This window comes from Echinops telfairi, unplaced genomic scaffold (genome assembly GCF_000313985.2).
Source record: "Echinops telfairi isolate 266 unplaced genomic scaffold, ASM31398v2 ScPeMD7_7;HRSCAF=31, whole genome shotgun sequence".
Classification (NCBI taxonomy): Eukaryota; Metazoa; Chordata; class Mammalia; order Afrosoricida; family Tenrecidae; genus Echinops; species Echinops telfairi.
Window position 1 is genome coordinate 26,839,430 of NW_022103904.1, and position 10,469 is coordinate 26,849,898.

Below are 10,469 nucleotides of genomic sequence, written 5' to 3' on the forward strand. Positions count from 1 at the left end.
GCCAGAGGTGCTACCAGATTAGTAAGCCTGGTCTTTTTTATGATTCTGAATTTTATCCAACATGTTCTGCCCACTCTGTCCGGGCCCTCTGTGCGACCCCGGTAACAGTGGTTACTGGGTGGCTGGGCACCAGCTAGTCCCTCTGGTCTCAGGCTGGTGGAGGCTGTGGTTCCTGTAGTCCATTAATCTTTTGGACCATTTGCTTCCTTGAATCTTTGACTTTCTTCACTCTTCTTTGCTCCAGACAGGAAGAGTTGGATCTTAGAGGGCTGCGTGCCAGCTTTTAAGAACCCAGAAGTTATTCACCAAAGCAGGATGTAGAACATTGCTTTATGTTGATCAATATGTCCCCTGAGACAATGGTTTTAAGCCCTCAAGTGCAGTGACTCAGTCCCTCAAGGTGATTATGTCTAACAAATTTGCATAATTTTATGCCCTGTATGCTGAACGGTTTACCTGGACATATTTGCAGCACATACATATACATATGTAGAAATATTCTCTGTCAGACCTATATCACGTGTGGCTATACTCTCATACATAATTTGAATGAATTAATATTCTCTGTTTTACTCCCTTGGGTTCTAATATCCATTGCAATGGCTCCACAGAAATTTACAGACAAAATTCATGACTAAAGGGTTTATTAAGGAAATTAACAAGTTGGATGCAGTGAGAAATGCTCGGGGTAGTTGTTTCCCAGAACATGTTACATGTTACAAAGTTTCAGGTTTGCTAATAAATGTCCAAAGGAGCACACCATTCTGCTCTAAGCCTTAACCAGAAGGCATCGGCTCCAAATTCTGGAGGTCAGCAGACCCAGGTCCCTGAAAGAAGTGCCTACAGGCACCCTACTCCAGTAAGCCTCACCCAGAAGGCCCTGAGCTCCACTTCCATGAGTCAGCAAATCCAACTTCCCCAATTACGCACGAGAGGCACCCCACTCTGCAAGCCAGCCTCCTGCACAAAAAGACTCGTCAGTGGGGTGGGAAGTCCATCATTCTAGTCCATGCTCGGCCTCCTGGTTCTGCTGGCGCTCCTCTGGTGGTATAGCGGTCATCTGGATCCAGAAGGTTCACTGTGCAGGAATGTTGGGTCCAGAGGACCTGCTCCCCTCTGGTTCTTGTTGATAATGAAATCCCTCTCCTGCTTCTCAGAGGGCTCATTTTATACACAGCAGGATTCTACTCCTGGGAATCCTTTACCCAATTACTCACAGGTGAATCCTATTTGTATCTTCCTACACCTTAGTACCAGACCCATGCAGGAAAAGGTCGTTTAGTGGAGTTAGAGATTTTAGTTAGAAGAGCTATATCAAATAATTCACTACCCTTGCACCATTACAGACCTGTTCATCATATAACTCTCTACCTATGTATCTATTTATAAATTATGCTATTATTACTGCTATGGGATGACTGGGTAGGTAACAGTGTTTCCTCCTGTTGCATTTTACTCTGTATGCCTCCCACTGGCTTCCTTTGCCTTGGCCATGCTGTGCTGATCTGCTCCTCGGGTGCGTTGCCTTCTCCTTCACCCAAGTTAATCCAAATCTGCTCTCTAGTTAATGACTTTCCCTCCATCCCCCCAAAGCGCTCAGAGAGTATTTCTTTCTTCATGGAAACCTTTTCTTGACTCTTTAGAGTGTGTTCTCATACAATATTTGTCCTTTTGTGATTGAAGGATGACGGGATGTCGTCTCACGTACTTTGGACATGTTATCAGGAGAGACCGGTCCCTGGAGAAGAGCATCATGTTTGGTAAAGTGGAGGGGCCAGGAAAAGAGCAAGGCCCTCAAGTAGATGATTGACACAGTGGCTGCAACAATGGGCTCAGCATTGGAACAATCGTGAGGATGGATGGCCCAAACTGGGCAGTGTCTTGTTCTGTTGTGCCGGGGTCGCTATGAGTCAGAAGCACCTCAATGGCACTCAGCGTGTTAGTCTGAGAAACCAGAGAAACAAATCCAGAGACACGCATGTGTATAAGAAAAAGCTTTATGTAAAAGGGCAATTGTATATTAAGAAAACATCCCAGCCCAGCCCAGATCAAGTCCACAAGTCCAATATGTCCAATACCAGCCTATAAATTCCTCTTCAGACTCATGCAGCACATGCAATAACACTGAATGCAGGAAGATTACAGGTCAGTGGGTGGAAAGTCTTGTAGATCCAGTGGCAGTGGAAGCAGCACAGCGCTGTCATGGGTCTCCACGTGGCTCCTCCAGCCCCAGGGCTCTGGCTCCATAGCATAGCTCCATGTGGCTGGTCAGCAGGAAGACAAAGCAGAGAGAGAGAGTCGGTCTGGCCTCCAGTGAGCTATTTATCTCCATCACGCCTCCAAATGAGCTGTGACCTGATTGACAGGCTAAACTCCACCCCTTTACCCTTAATATCTTCAAGTTGACACCAGATTATGTAACTACCACAGGCACCTAACAACAACAACAGTAACAACAATTTCACTCTGTAGCATGTCCTCCAGGTTCATTCTCCCTCCCCCGCCCCAGGTTCATTCTTCTTTTGAGCCATTTTGTGGCTCCATTGCTGTGTTAGACAGGGTTCTCTAGAGAGATAAAACCAGATTGCTGATAATTTTATATATATATATTTATAAAAATAGATATATATAACACAAGAAATGAGCTGCTAAATTATAAACAGATAGATAGATATATAACACAAGTATTGAACTGTTAAATTATAAACAGATAGATAGATATAATACAAAAAATGAACAGTTAAACTATAAAGCAGTACAAATGGCTCAGTGCAACTCACTCCTGTGAGAGAGTTGTGAGACACTAGCAGTCCTTCAAGTCTTGAGGGCCACCCCGTTGTCCTCTGTAGAGAGAGAGCTAGTCTATCCCAGCACAGGCATCAAAACAGCCAGCAGGTCACCACCTGTCAGCCAGGTCACCAACTGTCAGTCCTCAGCTCCAGAGATGTAAATTTGAATCGTGTGATCTTAAAGGGATCTCAACTTATAGTGACATGGTCCACAGGCTAGGCATCCCACAGTAGTGTAGCCTGTAAATTGAGGCACAGAACAAGCAAGGCAGCCGCACACTGGTCCAATGATCAAAGAGCGAGAGACAAGAAAGGTGAGGCTCACTGAGCCATTTATCTCACCGCCCTTCAGTTCATCCCACTTGTGTTTATCGGCCAGGCTGGCACAATAAACTATCTCCATCCCTATCCTTTATGTCAGAAGAATTTCTATCCTTGAGGAGAAGCTAGTCGACAGAGTCTCTGGAGTTTCTTCCCGCGTAATGATGTCCTGGGCACAAGGGTACCGCCTGCCGCCTGCCACTCAGAGTGTGGTCCTGGGACCTGCAGCGTCAGCACCAGCTGGGCCCTGGTGAGAAAGGCACAGCCTCTGATGTCACTCTCGGACTGTGGGAGGGGAGCCTGCGTCTCCACCAGACCCCGGGCGATTCAGTGCACGGTGCCGTGCGAGAAGCAGTGCTCTTAGCATCCTCAATAACCTCCTCGCTTCTCACCAGTAACTCCTGCTCTGGGCTGACAAGAGTTTAGTTGGAATGTATCCCCCCAAAAGCCCACAGCCATCAAGTCAATTCTGACTCACAGTGACTCTAAATCGGTTTCTGAGGCTGTAAATCTTTCCAGGAGCAAGACAGCCTCATTCTTCTCCCTCAGAGCAGTTGGTGGGTTTGAACTGCCAACCTTGTAGTTAACAGCCCAATGTTTACCCAACAGTGCCACCCAGGAACTTTTTGGAAGTTAGGAACTTAGGGAAGAGCACTGCTCTAAAATTCATGGAATAAAAATCAATACAAAAATAAAACAAACAAAAAAATTAACACAGAGAAAAGGAAAAAACAAAAAAGATAAACAAGTAAAATTGTGACCACAAATGATTCAGGATTCAAATGAAGCTGGCTGAGGGCTCTAGGTCATTCTTAGACACTGCTCAGACTCAAGGGCCATCCGTGGGCTGGGGCCCAGGTGAGGACCAGGATCCAAGAGGGCTCAGGGCCAGTCTCAGAGTGCCCTTCTGTGCCCACAGGGCCTATTCCCTCCAACAAAATGAGTCTCCCTGGCTGGCCCGGGGCTTCCTGGGGAGCTTGCTGCAGGCTGAAGGGAGCTCGCTGCTATGAGGAGTCTATTTTTGTGGGAGGGCAGAGGGATGACTGCGTGAGCTCTGGCAGGCTCGAATTCTGAGTCACTGGCTGTAGCTTGGAGGATAGGATGCCAGTCAGTCACATCTTCCGTAGGCATTTGCTCATGGTGTGCCAAGCACTTTGCAATCAAACATCATCAGGTTAATCTGTGCGACGATGGCTCCATAAATTGGGGTGGGAGCCACGCGCGGCTCAGATGGTGAGGGTGCTCCCCTGGGCTCTGCTGCAGGCCTGATCTGAGAACACCGAGGCACGGAGCCGAAAGGCCTCTGCAGGATCCAGGGGCAGATGACAGGGAAGTTATGGATAGTCTCTCCTCTGTCAGGCCCTAGCAGGGTGGGCATGTTTCACCCTTGCCCTGCCCCTCGAGGAGCTGTTGGTCCTGGGAGGTGCTGGATAAATGCCTACATGGCTCTGAAATAAGGCGTGGTCCCCAGAAAGTGTGGCTCTGTGTGCCTGGTGGCTTCACACTGTCACCAGAGTAAGTGTGTCTGTCTCAGGGAGCCTCCTGAAAAAGTCCTGCTCCCAAAAGGATGCTTCTGAACTTGACCAGGGCCTCCCCCAGACAAGGCCTGGGCAAGGTCTCACCACTTGCCTGCTTTCCAGTGGCTTCTTTTAAACAGTCCTTCCGGCTATTGGCTTTTCAGAGTAGAGCTTTTGTAGGTTTCTAGTGTATTTCCTCATTCTCACTTGTGTTATTCCCAATTATTATTCATTTTTACAAAAATTAGAAAACTTTTTTTCATTTTTAAACGGTCTCATTTTAACTTTTATCCTTTCAAGTCTTTCACGTTTTGTGGCTTCCTTGTATACAGTGAACCCTCGTTTATCGCGGTTAATCGGTTCTAGACCCTACCGTGATCAATTAAATTCCGTGAAGTAGGATTCCTTATTTGTAAATCAAATATTTCATAGTTAGAGCATAGAGGACATGAAAAAACACCCTTTAGTCACCATTACACTCGTATTACCCAATTTATTACACGAAAAAGGGAAAATACAGTAAAACATTTTGTACGTTACAATTATCATTTATTATTTATTATATTATTTATGGCATCAAGCGTGTACAGTATGAGCCAATCAGTGGCAGTAATGACAGAGCATGCGCTGTTACGCAAAAACCGCGATAGAGTGAAGCCGCAGAAGTCGAAGCGCAAAGTGGCAAGGGTTCACTGTACATCATTTTTAATGATCTGGTGTTTTCGTGTTATGTTTCCCTTTAATTTCAAAATTCTATTTTTCTGACTAGAAAAGTGTAAGGCATTTTCATTATGACGTGTTTGGAAAATAGAGGAAAGAAGAAAATTAAAAGGTCCTTTCAGCACCCTTGAGAGTCAGAGAGGCCATCTAGGACAGAGTAGAATTGCCCCAAAGGCTTCATCTTCACAGAATCAGACGGCCACGTCCTTCTCCCATGGAGCAGAGAGGGGATTTGAACCCCCAACCTTTCCATTAAGGTGAGCGTGTAATCAGGGCCCCACAAGTAAAAGTCAGCTCAGTGGCCCAGCACCCAGGTTACTTACTGCTGCTGTTTCATTACGTTCTCTTCAACCATTTTCTTTTTTAATTTATAAATACTTGTATGCATCGCTTTCACCCTTTTGTCTACAAAAGGTGGGCTGCAAATATTTTTCTGTGATTTGGTATTTATTGAAATTATTTGGGGGGCGTATTTTTTCATTGCAAAACTAACATATGCTTGCTGTGAAAATGTCTAACAATACTGACAGGATTATAGCAAGCAGGGAGTCCTTCTCCCTCCCGGAGCCACCTGGCTGGTAACAGCTGGAGGCTGGAGTCTGCTCAAAGGTGCTTTGGAATAAAGGCCTGGTGACTGACTTCTGAGAAGCCAGCCGCTGAAATCCCCACAGGCGCAGTCCTAAGCTGGTCACCATCGGGTGTCAAGGGTGGACACCAACCCGATGGCAGCTGACCCATCCCCCACACCTCTGTCCCTGCTAAGATCCCATCCAGAAGTAACCACCGTGTACACATCCCTCTAGACTTTCTAAATGTATTTTCCTAAATATTGTAAACAATGTTTCTACTAGACACCTGGTTTGCAACTTGCCTTTCTCTTTAACAAGGCACCATGAACTCTTCCTGAAGTTAAGCCCTGAGTGGGGTGGAGGTGGACTTTTGAAAGGACAGCGGCCAGGGTGGGGCTATGGCCCTACACCTGGGGCCAAGGAAGGGGAACTTGCCAGTCACGCAGAAGGATCCCAGAGGAGATTGTGTGTGTGGACCAGAGCCAAAGAGGATTAAACCCCCCTTTAAGGATTGGCTGGGCAAATGCCTGATACCAGAGCCACCTACATTTGAGAACCAGCACACAATGTGTGCTCTGGTGCCTCCATCTCCTCTCAGTTTTATTTTCCTACAAGTACTGCAGGGTGTGGGTTTCAGCCAGCAGTGCCAGATGATGGCAGGCGGGGGTGTTCCCATGTGACCTTCCAGAGGCCTGGTTCCCTCTCAGGAGAAGCTAGGGGAGCCAGTCCACTCAGGTTGGAGATCTACCGGGAAGGTTTTGTTGTTGTGGTGGTGGTTGTTTAATGTAAAGTCCCTTGGATGCCATTGTAATATTGATCACAACTAACCCTTACATAATTACAACTAACATGCACAGTTCTGAATATATGCTTTATGTATACCAACCTGGGATTGCAGACAGTATTGTAATCCTATTTTAACTTAATAGGATCACACAGATACGAAAACGGAGGTCCAGAGAAATTAAGTAACTTGTCAGAAGTCACACAGCTAGCTAGCAAATGTATAACCTGGATCGGAAATCAGTTAGTCCACACTTAAGCCCTGCTCTTCACATAAGTGCTACAGGTAGAGAAACAACTTGGATGTCAGGACTGAACCGTTGGACTTGAAGTCTGAGGACCATAGTATTGAGGGACATCCCGGTCAACTGGCAATATCTCGTTCCTAATGGAAGGACATGTACAGCATATGTGGTAGTTACATAATCTGTTGTCAATTTGAGACTTAAGCGTGAAGGGGTGGAGTTTAGCCTGTCAATCAGGTCGCAGCTTGATTACCTCATTCAGAGGTGCTCAGGAGATCAATAGCTCCCTGGAGGCGGGACACACACACACTTGCTGCACCAAGACATTACATTACCTAGCTTCATGGAGCTACACTGATGCAGTCAGAACTCAGAGAGCTGGAGGAGCCATGTGGAGACCCACACCAGTGCTGGAATGCTTCTACCGCCACTGGATCCACAAGACTTTCCGTCCACTGGCCTTTGATCATCCTGTATTTGGCGTCATTGCATGTATTGCAGGAGTCTGAAGAGGACTTTATAGATGGGTATCAGACAAATGGGCTAATATCGGACTTATGGACCTGATCTGGACTGGGCTGGGCTGTTTTCTCAATATTCAATTGCTCTTGTATATAAAGCTATTTATTATACACATATGAGTCTCTACAAATTTGTTTCTCTAGTCTATCCAGACTAACACACATTGGCTTGATTGATGTTTGATTTGGAGGTCTTAAGAATAGCACCATGTCGCATCACCAGTAATGACCGTGCAAAAAGTCCGGGCCAATTCGGAGCTGTTCTTTCAAAGCTCGGCATATTTCCATTTGACACTCTTTTTCCTGGTCAGTCAGAACCCAAGGCACAAATTTCTCAGCGACCCTTCTCATTCCTAAATCTTCCTTTACAATTCACTGAACCGAGCTCCAAGATAAAATCCAGATAACTTCCACATCTCTTCAATGGTCTTTGAGCACAAGTACATGAATTTTGTCGACATTTTCATGTTTGGAACATTGACGGACGTCCAGAACAAGGGTTATCATCAACTGACATTTCACCCTTTTTTGAAACGAGAAAACCACTGTACACTTGAGTTTTTCCCATAGCGCTGTCCTCGTAAGCTGTGTTCAACATCATAACAGTTTCTGCAGCATTTTTCCCAAGCAGGAAACAAACTTTCACAGCTGTAGTTGTTCTCTTAAACCAGCCATCCCAAAAAACAAAGTTAGAGTGAAACTGCTTTTATGAAAAATTCACTGTGACCAGAGAGAACCTTCCCAGGCAACACCACTGGGTGTGTACTAACTCAGAGTGAGTTGCTCGATGCTTGCCTAGAGGGAAAAATGCATACCACCAAAGCTCTGCCCTGCGGAGCCTTTTTCCACTGGGGGGGGGGTACCCCCTCGTATTAACACCATCGCTGCAGCAATGGGCTCAAGCGTGGAGCCAATGGTGAGGGTGGAGCAGGCCTTGGCAGGGTTTCGTTCTGTTGTGCTCTATGGGTCGGACCGACTTGATGGTACGTAACAACAGTTCCTAAAGATAACATTTTACATCCTAGTCTGCTGACTAGCATCTAGGGTCTTAAAAACTTGCAAGTGGGCATCTAAGAAGCAACTGTTGGTCTCTCCCTGTCTGGAGAATAGGAGAACCAAGAAGACCAAAGCCTCAAGGAAGCAATTAGTGCAAAGGAAGAATGGCCCATCCAAAAAGAGCCTGTCCTAACCTGAAACCAGAAGAACTAGATGGTGCTCAGTGCACACTACCAACCCCTCTTAAGACAGGAATTGAAAATAATAGAGTGGATGTTTGAAAATGTAGAGCAAACGTCAAAAGAAAAATATCAGACATTGGTCTGAAAGAGACTAGAGGAACCCCAAAGACCATGGGCCTGGGTCAACCGTCTCACTGGAGACTAAAGACACTTCTTGAGGTCATCGTTCTGCCAAACCACAGGCAGCACCATAAAGCAAACACTAACGTCCATAAAGAATATATGCTTCCTAGAATAATCTACCGTAGAAGACCCAAAGGACAGCATGTGCCCAAAGCCAAAGATGAGAGGACAAGGAGGGACAGGGACAAGAAATGAGGAACCCCAGGGACGAAAGAGGGAGAGTACTGACACATGGTGGGGGTTACAACCAACGTTAGGGAACTCTTTGTCTATAGATTATTGATTGGAAAATTAATTGGCTATGTAAACTTCTACTAAAGAAAATCCAATTAAATGTTAAAAAAAAACACAAAACCCAACAAATCTGATCTTAGCCATGGTGCTACTCTATCTTCCTTGCTAGTTTGTATTGGCTTTCACTGTCTACATCATCCAGATTTAACCCTTGGGCTCTTGGAGCAGTTTTGTCCTGCACCATGATGCTAAGGTGTGGCACTAGCCATAGGTTGCAAAGTAATGACTGTGCATTGTTCCTGTAAGTCACCTTACAATCTTGCCAGCGTATATTGCCATTGTCAGTCATGTCACAACCTTGCCAGCATGCATTGCCATTGGTCAGTCATGTCACAACCTTGCCAGAATGCATTCTTTTGTCTTCTGGTCAGGCACCCTAACAAGAGCTGAACTCACGGATCAGCCCTTGGCTGTCACGGCCTCATTCAGGACTCTGGAGAAGAAGCTGGATTGGACCATACAGCATAGAGTTTGAGCTGAGTCTAGTCATCGGGAGTCGTGGAGTAGATGAGCAATCCCTGCGTAAGGTCAGAAGGTGAGGTATGGCCAGTCCTGCCCCAACGTAGCCTGTGAGCTTCCGAGAACTCCAGGACAGTGGGTGGAGGGCAGCACACAGGAAGACCCAGCATGGGCATGTCCTTTTAACACATTGACCCTACACCTGCTAAGCAGGGTCCACTTCAAGCTTATCAACTCCTCCTAGGTCGGGCTTGGGAGGGGCTGAGAGTCGAAGTGCACACAGAACTAGTGTATTATTTTTAACCACTGCACAGCACTCAATCATAAGGCTTAATCTATTCATGAACATTTAAATTGTCTCGCTCTCGCTCTCTCTTTGTTCTATTATAAGCAAAGCTGCGGTGAACACATTCTACTAGCCTCCACTGAGCACTCCATTTTATCCAGGTCTGCTTTTACATACTCCGGTTAAGTTTTATAGGTTTTATCACCTAGGCACCCCACATTTCGTGTTCATTTCCCCCCCTACTCATGTTACAGCTGTTATTGGTGGGAACTTGGGATGGCCTTTTAAATGCATCTATTGTATTTTGATATTTTCAACTCGGACACCTTTTTCTTTTGTGCCCCAGCTTTGCAACACTAGGGCTCCTTGTGGGTTAGAAAGACCCGTCCTTTAAAAGTATGGAAGTACTTGCTTACGTTTTCTTTTAAAATGTATATGTCTTTACTCACTCGGTATGGCTAAACATTCTGTGTTTGTTTGCTTGTTTGCTGTGAGCGTCCTTTAGCACACAGTATGTGCAAGCTGGACACTGACTACGGAGCACAGCGAAGAATGGATGCATCTGAATGACAGTGTTTATGAAGAATATTAACATGACCATGGA